General features: G+C 42.4%; 1 protein-coding gene and 1 long non-coding RNA gene across 5 annotated transcripts in view; one reads left to right on the top strand and one right to left on the bottom strand.

Annotated features, from left to right (window-relative positions):
* The window catches only part of LOC137631840 (polyadenylate-binding protein-interacting protein 2B-like), a 271,444-nt gene that overhangs the window by 39,380 nt on the left and 216,141 nt on the right, over window positions 1–15,923 (top strand). The window lies entirely within an intron of this gene.
* Window positions 4,271–15,923, bottom strand: part of LOC137631842 (uncharacterized) — a 265,710-nt gene continuing 254,057 nt past the window's right edge. The window contains exon 2 of the long non-coding RNA XR_011041952.1: window positions 4,271–4,828. This is a non-coding gene — a long non-coding RNA (uncharacterized lncRNA). The remainder of the gene's footprint in view (window positions 4,829–15,923) is intronic.

Here is a 15,923-nt window from a genome sequence, read left to right on the forward strand (position 1 = left end):
CAGGGAATAATAGCCCTCGGAGGAAATAAGGAAATAAACTACAAGATAAGTAATGAACAATTGAAGTAGAGCTTTCATATATAAACTATAAAACGAGACTTATGTTACCCTTTTCAACATAAAAAACATTTGCTGCAAGTTTGAACTTTCCAAGTTCGACTGATTCAACTACCCGATTAGGAAGATCATTCCACAACTTGGTCACATGTAAAAGTCACATTTAAACCCGAGACCTTTAAATCACATTGCATGCCTCAACCACCCTGCAAGGCCTAGGTCATAGGACAAGGGAAGGTGGTGCTGTCTATTGAGCTGGGACTACCCACTTACCTTGTTAAAAATTTAACAGCTGTTCGATCTTTGATGAAGTCATACTTCTAATAAAATTTGAAAGTTTGTAAGGTTAGGAAAATACAAATGGATTAAAAAATTTAGGATAATGTAATTCACTTGTTCATATGGCTAGAGTATTAACTGGCTGTATACCTTGAATTGTGGGTAGCTTACCAATCAAAGTTACATACTTTATTTTGTATGGAAACATATAGGAAAGAATGCTGTGACATGAAAATAATAAACGGAAATGCGTGGAACTTTAGGATAGGATTATCCTCATACTTGAGTAACATTCATTAATTTTTTGTAAACTTGTGTCTGTGAACCAGTGTAACAAGCTTTTTATTTGACATTTGGAAAAATATTTTCTGCCTAGAGTTTCCCCCCTGGAGATTGCTTATATGTAAAGTATACAAATGTAATGAAATCTGTACTGCTATTTCTTGGAGTGTTATAAGCACTTTTTAATAATAGGACAGTTTTATTTTCAGTATTGGGTCATGATTACATTTTGCTTATCACAAGATGTTTTATTTTGGTTAGTTTGTCTTATATCATATTATTTTGATAGAGTAAATGAGTTACAGTATATTGTAGTCTGGACTGAGATGTGGGTTCTCCAAAGTGGTCTCTTTCAACCTTTGATAGATGATAGGACTATCCAAGGGACTATAAAGGGCAATGGTCAGAATTTCAGTATATGTCCGAATGTGGGGATGGTAGATGAGATTTAGAGGTATAATAAGGGAATGTTAGAAATAGTAATGAGAGAATGGAATTGGGGAGGAAACCAATCATGCTACAGTATTAGAAATAACTTGCAATGATAACAGAAGGAGAAAAAGAGGACAGGTAGATTAATTGAGAAGAGCTGAATGCTGAGGCTTTGTGTAGGTCATGGAGCTGTCTTTTACAATAGAAGATAATAATCCTCAAAATATGCATCCCCCTACATAAACTACACTGCAGCTTTCTAGGCTGTTATCTGGATTTTAACTTTTATCCTGTATGCAGTGGCCAGACTGATGGCTCTCACACTGTCATTAGCCTTCTGACCCCATTAGTGTCATTATACAGTGTAGATTTGACTTAAGGAAAGGTATTTGACCACATCCATTTGATCCCATATTTATTGCTACTATCTCTTTTTTCTTCATCGCTTTTTGCTTTCCTCTTGCCATCTACCTGTCTAAATTGGTTCCCACAATTTTTAACCCCTTTCTAATGATAAAATTCTTAAGAGATTCATTAGTCTTGATGACCATGTTAAGTAAACAAGCATTAGCTTCTTAATGTTATCTGACATAAATTACTTGCGGCAAACTTTCTCCTGGGAGTGGGATTGCTAAGTCCAGTTCATAAGTTGACAAGAAAGCTTGTATAGTGCTAGTCTTACATGATGGAATCATCCTGGTTGGGGAGCCCATTTCTGTCTTGGGTACCTTTCCATCTCAACAGTTCTTACATTTTCACTGACATTTAACCTTTAAAAAAATACAAGACTTTTTGTATAGCGTGAACAATTGCTGTCAGTCAAGTTGTCTTCTTACTCACCATTTTAATTAAGATGCATTCATTCCAGAGCACAGTTTCATTCTGAAGAAGGTTAATGAAAGGAGGCAATTATAACTTTACTTGAAGGGTTTCTCACTTCCTTGAAAAGAAACTTGTTCTTACATGAATATAAACCCTCATTCTTTAATAGGAGTACTGTATGCTTTCAGATAAATGACTTTTAAAACAACACGGTGATGTTAGTTACTGCCGGTTGGTGGAGAAGCCCTACCCAACTGACGGGCCACTGAACTCTTCATTTTATTTTTAGTCACTGAAAAGTACAAATGTCCTGATGCTGTCAGATAGCTGTTTTAATCTTTGGTTTTTTCCCTTTAAGATAATTGTTGGCAGTCGGTTGTGTGAAAGTTCTACTTGACATTCTTGTTACTGTTCATTCCCTTGCAAGTGGGAAGGTGTGTTTGCTGCCCCCGAGTTGAAGGGTAGGGGTACTGCCAATCTTCTCTTCAAGGGTGTTGCCTATCCTGGCAGTTCTGTCTCTTCTCCTAGGATCTTTTTCCTCGTCAGTGTGTTGTTGCCATCAGCCTGGAAGCCACATTAGAAAGAGTACTTAAAGTCCTTCCTCCACTTCAGTCTCACTTTTGTCTCATCACATATTGTCAATTGGGTTGGAAGGGCTTTGCCCTCATTTTCTTCATTAGGATGAAGAAGTCCCAGAAGACCAATTGATAGTTGTTCACGTTTCTCTCCCTGTGAGAGAGAGGTGGTGCTTCAGCAACCTGTTGACTCCCTTCACTGAGGACAAAGAGAAGACGACAATAGGAGCTTACTCTTACCTGTTCGCACATGCCCTCACCTGTGCTCCCACTAGTGCTTCTCCAGAATTTCCCTTCTCAATGCAGAGATGAGTAAAATCTGTTGATCTTTATATGAATCAATGTGTACAATCATCTGATCATGAAGTCATCTATTAGCGCGCACACCCAGTCGTGGGCTCACTCTCCTGTTTGCATACACTTCTAAGCTCGCGCACTCATTATGCTCATCCCTTCCTGCTCCTTCACCAGTTATCGCACACTCATTGTGCTCACCCCTTAGTGCCTTCAACACTCAGTGTGCTCTCTCTTGCTAGAGCACACTCATCGTGCTTTGCTGTTCGTGCACATTCATTGTTGTCACATATATCTACAGGTACTCCTCATTTAGTGACACTGTTCAACAACCGTTCAAAGTTACGTCAAGTTTTTTCAAGTAGTTTGGTTAAGTATTTGTTCAACAACAATCTCGCAGTTACGGCATGCGAGTGGTGGGAGCAGTTGTGAGCAGTGTGTGCGACGCCAACCAACGCCTGTCAAAACAAGAAATTTAAGAGTTTGAAATTGCCAAATACAGCTGAAGGGGATCTTCCTGCTTTCATTTTCATGGATATACTTTGGATATAATAATCATGAATCTTTGGCAGTGAACTGCACCAAAATTAAATAGTCTCATGAGAAAGTATAGTACTAATTCTGCCATAATTAACTGAGTTATTGTGTTTTTTGTGCTAGAGGTATATGGCACTACACGGGTCATCATAGTAATGGGACACCATGTTCTCAAACTCATGGTAACCTATGATAATTATGCTATTCTTATAGAAAAGGGAAAAATGTCACACTATAAATATGTTTGGTAGCTCAATACTTTCTCTTTTGTCTCGGTGAATACCAAAAACCACGAGGGAAAAGAATTGTTGAGCCTTTCGCTCTTGGTGTGGTCCATTTTTTCTTGCTATTTATAGTGCTAGTGAACTGTAGTGGTATCCTTATCATGCCTAACAAAAAAAGAAGAATCCTATCTAAGTATAGGGAAAAGATAACCCTTGTAAGACTCTTCTCAGCAACAAAGTGGGAGGTGGCACCTCCTGATACCCTCACCTTTAGTGAGTAGTATTCCCTTGGGCCATGTTTGTGGTAATTAGTAGAAAAAGCTATATAGTAAGTAAGTTTAGTTATTCTTAAAGTAATTGGGAATAGCATCTAATTATCATTGACAATTAAAATAGTATTTAATGGTGATAATGATATGTTTCTTTGTATTCTTGCTGCAAAACTTTGAGGGCTGATAACTCTGGCTTCATAGTTATTGACATTCAAAACTAATTTTCTCTGTTATTTACGAAGGTATTTCTAATCCAAAGACATGTTTGGAAAGAAAAATAAAAACAATAATTTGGTCCGAGGAATTTAAATTGTAAGGTTATTTGAAATTTTGTATAATTTCCAAATTGAAAAAAAAATATGAAATTATAAATATCATTAAAAAAAAAGATAAAGAAAATTCCTCTGACATTTCCACTCTCATTAGCATTATTCATAGAAACTATTATCTAATTCAATGCAGTATTTTTTGAGAAAACTCGAAAAAAAGAAAAATGAATTTATATTTTTATTCATAAAAGAAATAATTTTTGTCCGATTCCAATAAAATGTATACAGAATCACCAGAGTAATAATACAAATAACATATGTTGAAATTATAGAAATCCAATATTTAGAGATTTTGGCTTTAATGGCCGACGATTCCCTTAATCAAAATGTGAAATTATGATTTAGAAATTGGCCAATAATACTGTAAAGTATTAAAATTACCACAGAACATGAGTCACGACGTGACATTTTCTTCAGTGACTTTTGGGACACAGAACATTTGGTATCTGCTTCGTTCCAGCTTCGCCAGTTCGTCATTTCAGGAACATTCTGATTGTGGTCCCCCACCGATAAAATGAGTTTTCTCCCGCCTATTTAACACGATCATCATTTGCTATTGGATTGGCTTCGATCAGAAACCATGTGTTTGGCAGTGACAATAGGGAACCATGCAATTGATAATTGCGATCAGGTATCACATACAGTAATTGGTAGCTGCGAATGGGAATCGTGCAAACGACAGCCTTGATTGGAAACGAGAGGCTTGATCTTCAGGTGATAATTACCTGCAAGTCACTAAGTAATTAGTTCAACAGTTTCTGTTACCTGACAATTTTCAATATTAATCTTACCCGATGATCATGTAGCTGTCAACTCCGTTGCCCGACAGAAATCTACGGTCGGGATACGCCAGCGATCGCTATCCAGGTGGGGGTGTACACAACAGCGCCATCTGTGAGCAGGTACTCAAGTACTTCTTGTCAACAAGAACTCAATTTTTCCTCTGTCGTGCCGCCGGCAAGACCTACTTGGATACGCTGTTGATTTTGGAGTTATTGTTCACGATTTGGTGATGCATTTGCTCTAAAGTTATAGCCTTCGCTATTCAGGAAGCTTTCTCATTAGCTTAGCAAGCTTTTGGAATTAATTTAGATTAATTGGTAACGAACTTTGCTAGATTTTGGAATCCCCCCTTGACTACTTCTAAAATTCAAGATGTCTGACCAGTCTCAAGTACCTAAGTACAGGCAATGTAGTGTTAGGACTTGTACTAGGCGTCTTCCGAAGGCCTCTATAGATCCTCACACCGTATGTTCCAATTGTAGGGGTAAATCCTGTCAATTGGAAGATCGATGTGGGGAATGTGCTGGGCTTTCGGAATTCGATTTTAACGAATTCCTTAGATATGCACAGAGGTTAGAGAAGGAGAGAAATAGGAGGAGTTCTTCTCGCTCTGTGGATTTTTCCTCTCCCCATGCCCCTCAACCTTTTCCTTCCCCTGTGGTGGTGACTCCCGAACCTGCTACGAGTGCTCAGCCTGGTATGGCGGATATGTTGCGTGCCATTCAGGCTCTCGGTGATAAAGTGGAGTCATTGGCTAATGACCGTAATCAGCTCTTGGCAGATGTCAGAGAGCTGAAAGCGAAAAGTGCAGTGGGAAGTGTTAGTGCTAGTGATGTGCAAAGTGTCAGTGTTGCGCATGAGGGTACATCTGTGCATGCCAGTCGTCCTCCCAGTCCGGGACCTCTTGCAAGCTCCCAAGCCCAGGGGAGAAGCAATGTCGAAGGACCAAAGGGTTCGGCAGGCCTTGATAGGCGCACGGATGTATCCTCAGTGGTAGCGGACGTATCTGTTAAGGATCGTCCCATCCACATACAGACGAATGAGCCCTTACATTCCTCGTCTGTGGAAGAGGTTTCCAGGAGGAAACGGTGGACCAAGGTCTCACGACCGCTCAAGCGTAAGGTCCCTTCCGAGCGAGTCCAACGGCCCAGGTGTAGCCACTGGGTCAGTTCGGACTCGCCGCAGTCATCTGATGACTGCACACCTCCCAAGAGAGGTAGAGTGGTCCCTCAACAGGCTACTGCTCCGTCTGTTGTTGCTCCAACCACAGTAGACCCTAAGTGGTCCATGCTGCAGACTATGCAGTCTCAGCTTGCTGCATTCATGCAGGAGTATCATGCTGAGAAGGCTCCTGTTAACCTACAACCCGCCGAGGTTGTGCGCTCAGCAGATACTGCGGCTGCCTGCTCCCACACTCCACCTGTGAGAGCTCCACCACCGATGCGCAGTCCTCCCTGCCAGACGCATGTTCTTGCTGCACCATCTGCTAACATGCGTGAGCTGCCGCATCAGGAGTTGCCGGGTTCCAGCACTATGCGGCATTCTCCTCAGCCCATGCAGCATGCTCTGCAGACCTTACAGCATGCTCCGCATACCATGCAGCATGAGCCGCATACCTTACAGCATGCTCTGCATACCATACCGCATGCTCCTCATCCCACCGCAGACCCTCCCACACGCCAGCCCTCTGCTTTTGTTGTTGCCAGCTCGCAGACCGACCAGCAGAGGCATGATGTTGGAACCGCAGGTACGCATGCACCCGTACTGCCGGATTCAGCCGTTCAGCTTTCTGCTCTGCCTTTGCCACTTACAACTCAGCTTTCGGAGGTTGATGTATCGGATGATGAAGCTGCACATCTGGATGAGCCTCACTCTGATTTTGAAGGGCCCAAGTCTACTGCTCCCTCCTTAGACTTTCGTAAAGTCCTTGCCTTGTTCAGGGACTTGTATCCTGAGCAGTTTGTGTCTGCAACCCCTCGTTCTCCTCCCTCCGAGTTTGCTCTGGGCATGCAGTCTGCTGCGCCTGCCTTCACCAAGCTTGTTCTCGCCAGATCATCTAAGAGAGCTTTGAGGGTTATGGGGGACTGGTTGCAGTCCAAGAAGCAACTGGGAAGGACTTCTTTCGTCTTTCCGCCTCCCAAGCTTGCTTCTAAGTCGAGCGTCTGGTATGCCACGGGAGAGGAACCCGGCTTGGGGGTTCCTGCCTCTGCCCAGGCCGACTTCTCAAGCCTGGTTGACTCTCCCCGCAGGTTGGCTATGAGACGTTCGAAGATCTGCTGGTCCTTTTCCGATTTAGATCATCTGTTGAAGGGAGTCTTTCGTGCCTTCGAGATATTCAACTTTCTCGATTGGTGTTTGGGAGCCTTAAGCAGGAAGACTTCCCCTTCAGATAAGGACTCGGCCATGCTGATCATGTCTAGCATGGACAAAGCAATTCGGGATGGGTCTGGTGAACTTGCGGCTTCATATGTATCAGGAGTCCTTAAGAAGAGAGAACATCTTTGCTCCTTCTTATCAGCTGGTATCACTCCTTGCCAGAAGTCAGAGTTGTTGTTTGCTCCTCTCTCCAAGTGTCTGTTTCCGGAGGAGCTGATTAAGGGGATGGCTGCCTCACTTATCCAGAAGGATACTCATGATCTTATGGCTTCTTCTGCACGTAAGGCTAAAACCTTACCTTCCGTGCCTAGACCCTTCCGCCCTGCAGCAGTTGACACACCTGCTTCTAGGTTCATCCCGCCCTTTCGTGGCAGAGCCTCCAGCAGAGGAGGTACCCGTGCAGACAGTCACCGTGGCAAATCCAAGAAGGGTTCCAAGTCCGCAAAAGGCAAGTTTTGACTGCCTTCCTCTCCAGACAGCAGTAGGAGCCAGACTCAAGACCTTCTGGCAAGCTTGGGAGAGCAGAGGTGCAGACGCTCAGTCTGTGAATTGGCTAAGGGAGGGATACAGAATTCCGTTCTGCCACAGTCCCCCTCTAGCTACGTCTCCCATCAACCTCTCTCCCAACTACAAGGAGAAGGACAAGATGCTAGCGTTGCAACAAGAGGTGTCGCTCTTGCTACAAAAGGAAGCGGTGGTCATAGTCCGGGATCATCAATCCCCGGGCTTTTACAACCGTCTCTTCCTGGTAGCCAAGAAGACAGGAGGTTGGAGACCGGTGCTGGACGTCAGTGCTCTCAATGCTTTTGTCACCAAGCAGACGTTCACGATGGAGACGACGAAGTCGGTCCTAGCAGCGGTCAGGCAGGAGGACTGGATGGTCTCGTTAGATCTGAAAGACGCGTACTTTCACGTCCCCATCCATCCAGACTCCCAACCTTTCCTAAGATTCGTCTTTGGAAAGGTTGTGTACCAGTTCCAAGCCCTGTGCTTTGGCCTAAGCACGGCACCTCTTGTGTTTACCAGACTGATGAGGAATATTGCGAAATTCCTTCACTTGGCAGACATCAGAGCCTCCCTCTATTTAGACGACTGGCTTTTAAGAGCTCCCACAAGTCGTCGCTGTCTGGAGAATCTCAGATGGACTATGGATCTGACCAAGGAACTGGGCCTCCTGGTCAATTTAGAGAAGTCCCAGCTCGTCCCATCCCAGACCATTGTCTACCTGGGTATGGAGATTCAGAGTCGAGCTTTTCGGGCTTTTCCGTCGGCCCCAAGGATCAATCAAGCCCTAGAATGCATCCAGAGCATGCTGAGAAGGAACCGATGCTCAGTCAGGCAGTGGATGAGTCTAACAGGGACACTTTCATCGCTGGCCCTGTTCATCGAGTTAGGGAGACTCCACCTCCGCCCCCTTCAGTATCATCTAGCTGCTCACTGGATAAAGGACATGACGCTAGAGACGGTCTCAGTTCCTGTTTCCGAAGAGATGAGGTCTACTCTAACGTGGTGGAAGAACAGCATTCTTCTCAAGGAAGGTCTACCATTGGCTGTTCAGACCCCCGACCACCGTCTCTTCTCGGACGCATCGGACACGGGCTGGGGTGCGACACTGGACGGACAGGAATGCTCGGGCACATGGAATCAAGAGCAAAGGACACTTCACATCAATTGCAAGGAGTTGTTGGCGGTTCATCTGGCCTTGATAAACTTCAAGTCCCTCCAGCTAAACAAGGTGGTGGAGGTGAACTCCGACAACACCACAGCCTTGGCTTACATCTCCAAGCAGGGAGGGACTCATTCGAGGAAGTTGTTCGAGATCGCAAGGGACCTCCTCATTTGGTCAAAAGATCGAAAGCTCACGCTGGTAACGAGGTTCATTCAGGGCGATATGAATGTCATGGCAGATCGCCTCAGCCGGAAGGGTCAGGTCATCCCCACAGAGTGGACCCTTCACAAGAATGTTTGCAGCAGACTATGGGCCCTGTGGGGTCAGCCAACCATAGATCTATTCGCTACCTCAATGACCAAGAGGCTCCCGTTGTATTGTTCTCTGATTCCAGACCCAGCAGCAGTTCACGTGGATGCCTTTCTGCTGGATTGGTCCCATCTCGACCTGTATGCGTTCCCGCCGTTCAAGATTGTCAACAGGGTACTTCAGAAGTTCGCCTCTCACAAAGGGACACGGCTGACGTTGGTTGCTCCCCTCTGGCCCGCGAGAGAATGGTTCACCGAGGTACTGCAATGGCTAGTCGACGTTCCCAGGACTCTTCCTCTAAGAGTGGACCTTCTGCGTCAACCTCACGTAAAGAAGGTACACCCAAACCTCCACGCTCTTCGTCTGACTGCCTTCAGACTATCGAAAGACTCTCAAGAGCTAGAGGCTTTTCGAAGGAGGCAGCCAGAGCGATTGCCAGAGCAAGGAGGACATCCACTCTCAGAGTCTATCAGTCTAAATGGGAAGTCTTCCGAAGCTGGTGCAAGGCCAATGCAGTTTCCTCAACCAGTACCACTGTAACCCAGATTGCTGACTTCCTGTTACATCTAAGGAACGTAAGATCCCTATCAGCTCCTACGATCAAGGGTTACAGAAGTATGTTGGCAGCGGTTTTCCGCCACAGAGGCTTGGATCTTTCCACCAACAAAGATCTACAGGACCTCCTTAGGTCTTTTGAGACCTCAAAGGAACGTCTGTTGTCCACTCCAGGCTGGAATCTAGACGTGGTCTTAAGGTTCCTAATGTCATCAAGATTTGAACCGCTCCAATCAGCCTCTTTTAAGGACCTCACATTAAAAACTCTTTTCCTCGTGTGCTTGGCAACAGCTAAAAGAGTAAGTGAGATCCACGCCTTCAGCAGGAACATAGGTTTCACATCTGAAACGGCTACATGTTCCTTGCAGCTCGGTTTTTTGGCTAAAAACGAGCTTCCTTCACGTCCTTGGCCTAAGTCGTTCGAGATCCCAAGCCTGTCCAACTTGGTGGGGAACGAACTAGAGAGAGTACTTTGCCCAGTTAGAGCTCTTAGGTACTATTTAAGAAGGTCAAAGCCATTACGAGGACAATCAGAAGCTTTATGGTGTGCTATCAAGAAGCCTTCCCTACCGATGTCTAAGAACGCAGTTTCTTACTACATCAGGCTTCTGATTAGAGAAGCACATTCTCATCTGAAGGAAGAAGACCTTGCTTTGCTGAAGGTAAGGACACATGAAGTGAGAGCTGTGGCTACTTCAGTGGCCTTCAAACAGAACCGTTCTCTGCAGAGTGTTATGGATGCAACCTATTGGAGAAGCAAGTCAGTGTTCGCATCATTCTATCTCAAAGATGTCCAGTCTCTTTACGAGAACTGCTACACCCTGGGACCATTCGTAGCAGCGAGTGCAGTAGTAGGTGAGGGCTCAGCCACTACATTCCCATAATCCCATAACCTTTTTAACCTTTCTCTTGAATACTTTTTATTGTTGTTCTTTGGGTTGTACGGTCGGCTAAGAAGCCTTCCGCATCCTGGTTGATTTGGCGGGTGGTCAAATTCTTTCTTGAGAAGCGCCTAGGTTAGAGGTTGTGATGAGGTCCTTTAGTATGGGTTGCAGCCCTTTATACTTCAGCACCTAGGAGTCGTTCAGCATCCTAAGAGGACCGCTAGGCTCAGTAAGGAAGACGTACTTAAAAAAGGCAGAGTAATGGTTCAAGTCGACTTCCTTACCAGGTACTTATTTATTTTATGTTTGTTATTTTGAATAACTGATAAAATGAAATACGGGATACTTAGCTTCTTTGTTAACATGTATGCTGGTCTCCACCCACCACCCTGGGTGTGAATCAGCTACATGATCATCAGGTAAGATTAATATTGAAAAATGTTATTTTCATTAGTAAAATAAATTTTTGAATATACTTACCCGATGATCATGAATTAAAGAACCCGCCCTTCCTCCCCATAGAGAACCAGTGGACCGAGGAGAAAATTGAGTTCTTGTTGACAAGAAGTACTTGAGTACCTGCTCACAGATGGCGCTGTTGTGTACACCCCCACCTGGATAGCGATCGCTGGCGTATCCCGACCGTAGATTTCTGTCGGGCAATGGAGTTGACAGCTACATGATCATTGGGTAAGTATATTCAAAAATTTATTTTACTAATGAAAATAACATTTTTCAACACTTATTATTATTATTATTATTATTATTGTTATTATTATTGTTATTTTTATCATTATTACTAGCTAAGCTACAACCATAGTTGGAAAAGCAAGAGTCTATAAGCCCAAGGGCTCCAACAGGGAAAAATAGACCAGTGAGGAAAGGAAATAAATAAACAATGAGAAATAATGAACAATTAAAATAAAATATTTCAAAAACATTAACATCATTTAACCATATTTCGTATATAAACTATAAAAAGACTTATGTCAGCCTGTTCAACATAAAAATATTTGCTGCAACTTTGAACTTTTGAAGTTCTACTGATTCAACTGCCTGATTAGGAAGATCATTCTACAACTCGGACGCAGCTGAAATAAAACTTCTAGAATATTATGTAGTATTGAGCCTCATGATGGAGAAGGCCTGACAATTAGAATTAACTGCAAACCTGAAGGGAAGAAGGAAGAGGTCAACAAAGCACAGAATGACCAATTTGACAGAATCTTTTAAGATTTCAGGAAGTGGGCATCCGCCCTCATCTCTCCTGCTTTGAGACATTCTCAAAACGTTTCGGTGACAACCATAGCTAGAGATTAGCCTACAGGCCAATTCTGCTCTTCACACACTCTGAGGGCAATCCATGACTTGAGTTTTCGCAGATGCCAAGATTTTCCAACTCTGTTGCAAGTTATGTGTTGGAACAGGTGACTTCTCACATCTACTGTAATCTCGGTACTCGACAAGCACTAATTCCACATCATATTTGCATGGTTGTAGGTAAGGACATTTTCCAACCAGTGACAGATATTCAATTGGCCCGTTCTGTATGTGTCCTGGCTGGAAGGTATTCTTGGAAAGAAGGATTCCTCGATGCAAAGAAATCTTGGAAGAGTGATTCATAGGAGTATGTGCAGTTTCTCTCCCCATGAAGTAGATAGTGCTGGACAAAGATCGTTCCTCTTCAAGGAAGGGATCCTAATATGTACATTCTCTCCAAATTTATGAGAGAAGATAATGTGTTTCAGGAATGGAGCTCTGAATAGATGTACATTAATGCCTCACAACACGAAATTAATTCGTTCTGGAGTGGCTTTCGTAACGTGAAATTTTCGTGTTGAGTCACATTTTACATGTCAATCGCCTAATTCGTTCCAAACCCTACAAATTACCACATTAAATCTTATAATAAAGCTACAGTATAACCACAATGAAATACTGTACAGCCAAATACATTTGAACCATTCAATATACCTAAACTAACTTAATACTTGTTACTTGTAATGTAAATTAGGTAGTTATTAGAATGTAATTTAATAATAAATGGAAAATAATACAATACAGACAGTACAATACCGTACGTATACCAAATATACATTACCATATGTACTTTACTATTAGAGTTACTCCTACTCTAGACCACAGCTACATTTTCTATAGTGTAAATTAATTTTCTTCAACTTTTGTAATGGGTGACTATTTTATTCTCGGCCTGGATGGCAAATCTCTTTACTTAACATGAAACATTTTTCGCAAAGCGAGTCGAAAATATTCGCAATATTTCTTAAGCAGAGTCTTTCGTGAAGAGAGGTATACTGTATCGGTACATGATACTGAAGCTCTTGCACCAGCTACCTGTGCTCGAATCTTACGAGAACAAGCACAAGCCGTACTATAATCAATCTACTTTTCTTACAAGAAAGCCTTATTTAGGAGTTTCTTCCCCATCCTCCCGGATAACAGAAAGGATAACCCATTGTATTCGACCCATTTCGATAACGACCAAAGATTCTGACTACATATCCTCCACGTGAAAATAGGTTTTTCTTGACTCTTCTACCAGTTCCTGATACGTAGACTAACACACTCCACATTTGTAGGCCGGGTTGTAATTAGGTTGAAAGGAGTCACCACTTTTGCTCCATACAGGACCAAAGTTGTTGGACACTTCTCGAGATAGCACTCCAGCCAGGTTTGTTGTAGGGACATCCACCATAGGATAAGTCTCCTACTAAAGTACGAGAGTTTGTATTAGTCTAGGCACAAATCACAAATTTAAAAGTAATTTGTGATTTTTCCTAAAAACATTGAGTCTTTTGATTTTCACTTAATGCCTCAACCACAGTCTTAGCTGAAGGTAAAAGTGAGTGGTCAGTAGCCTGCCTAGGGGTCGGGGCTTGTTTGCCACTTGGCACTAACTACCGCCATCAAGTTGTAACAGCTGTATCCAGCTTTGCTGAAAGCATACATACTCCTATTAAAAATGATTTAGGTTTATATTGTTAGGAGAAATACAGAGGACATTAAAATTTTTTGAAATTTTACATCTTTTGGCTAATCTCATATAAATGATGTTTAGTAAGTCATAGTATTTTACCTGAAAAACAAAACTAGCCTTTTTTTCCATCTTTTCCAGTTAATTTCTCTTTTAATGCATGTAACAGAGTTTGTATCTTTTTCAACTTAACAGAACATAACTAACCAGAACACTTGACATTATGTATTTAACATCTGTGCAGGGTATTTTCTTGTGTATAAAATCTAATCATAGAATTTTGGTCTTAAGAAATTAGTTAGAATGAATTGTGATTTTTGTTTGACTATGTAGTACAGTATATTTAATATTTGTTACAGATGCATTACTGTTTTTACATTGACAGAAGTTCTACAGTTTATTATGGCTTTGTTAGCAATTTTTTTTATCTTTTGTGAAGTTGATTAATATAGTCGTAGAAAATTTAATGGTTAGTCTAGACACCTTAAAACTATCTGGATGTAATCAAATATATTTGATGGTACTCGTTATTAGGAACCTTGGAGCTGGTCCTTTCACTTTTTACTTATGAAACAACTCTCCCCCCTCCCCAAAGTAGATTTTATCTTTAGCATCCATTTTTATAATCTGAATTTTAGTTATGTGCATCTAGAAATTTCAATGTAATCAGATTTAGTTTTAATGATACATGGCATATCTTGCTTTGAACTTCGTTTGATGAACAAACTGGTTCAGGGTTGATAATGGGTTCCCGTCCCTAGACGGCTTCTCCATGCATCGTTACAGCGAACAACGAGGACTCTGTCCCTTGCTATTGTGACCGAATTCAGATATTGCTTGACATCCTTTATCTTAGTCAACTTCTTTGATGATCATGTTCCTTGAAGAAGATGAGCTCAGGTCCATCTAAGATCAGAAAAATCAGACTGCAGAGACTGCCATGCTGAGTGATTTGTGAAGAGTAATTTCAAGTCCCCAGAAATTATTTGATCCACGTTAGATGCCCAAACTACACAGTCCTCTAATCTGTTTACAAAGAAATGTATTTGACATTGTAGATTGTCACAATCGGATGCGTTATGGCTGGCAAAGTCTGATGGAATATTTACAGATCCTTTCAGATGGTGAAGAGTAGCCTTGAAATGGCTAATGGTCGACAAAAAAGTAGAAACTCTTGGAGTAGGAGTAGCAGAGGACTATCCTTTGCATAACTTTTCATGTCTGAATGTAAGGCTTACTGTCTGTGAGTATGCAGGCTTTATAAGTGAACTGGATAATGAAAGGTCCAAAATGTTTCACTGTGGCGGCAATGGAGAGGCCTTCTATCTTGCATGGTAGCCTTGTTACCTGTTTGCCTCTGAGCTTGGAGCTGAAAAACCCTGCTAGACTTTGAGATCCATTACAGGTAACATTCAGCGTGGCACTTATTCTATTCCGCTTGACAGACTCATCAGTTACGAGTCACAGTTGATCTTCTGGACGTGGTAGAATGATGGTACGGTTGGAAGGCAAAGCTTTCTGTGCTGACTGGAACATGTCAGTTAAATTCTCCGTCCAGTTTATTTTGTCTTGGCTCAAGCGACAAGCCACAGCATCATCCGGAGCAGAAAGAAGCTTTGAGCATCCCTGCACTACACGTGCTTAGAACTTTATGTGCTAGTGAAGGAGCGTAAGCCAAACACTTTTCTGGGAGGAGAACACGTTGCTAAAGTTGAAATACGATGTGGACGCATAGTGAACCCTTGCGCCATACCCAACTGAGAATATTGACTATTGATGGACCAATGACAGTGTTTTTGGCAGATAATTTTAGATTGTTGGTTTGCAGGGCCATCAACAAACATTTCCAGTTGGCTAACATTTCCTCCCATGTGTTCCCACCACAGTAGAGGTTATCAGCAAGCTTTGCAACTATACCTTCTAATAAATCTCCTAAAACTCGTCAGGTTAGTTCTTAAAGGGCTGTTTCTGAGTCTGGCATGCCCATGTCAGATCTAACACAGACTCAAACACCTCTGAAAGTTGTAGCTATACCACAGTATTTCACATAGATTCCTTTGCCAGTGGAATTTGGTAAAATGCATTTCTAAGGTCAGTTGAAATTATATAATTCCAGCAGCTTATAAAGACAGAGTGGAATCCACATCACACTTGAGGGAGGGGTGTGGTTTACTAAATCGTCTGACATCAGCGAAGGAGGTGACTAATTGAAAACCACCACTGGGTTTTCTTGACAAGGAATGACTGAT

This window comes from Palaemon carinicauda, chromosome 40, assembly GCF_036898095.1.
Source record: "Palaemon carinicauda isolate YSFRI2023 chromosome 40, ASM3689809v2, whole genome shotgun sequence".
NCBI classification, from domain to species: domain Eukaryota; kingdom Metazoa; phylum Arthropoda; class Malacostraca; order Decapoda; family Palaemonidae; genus Palaemon; species Palaemon carinicauda.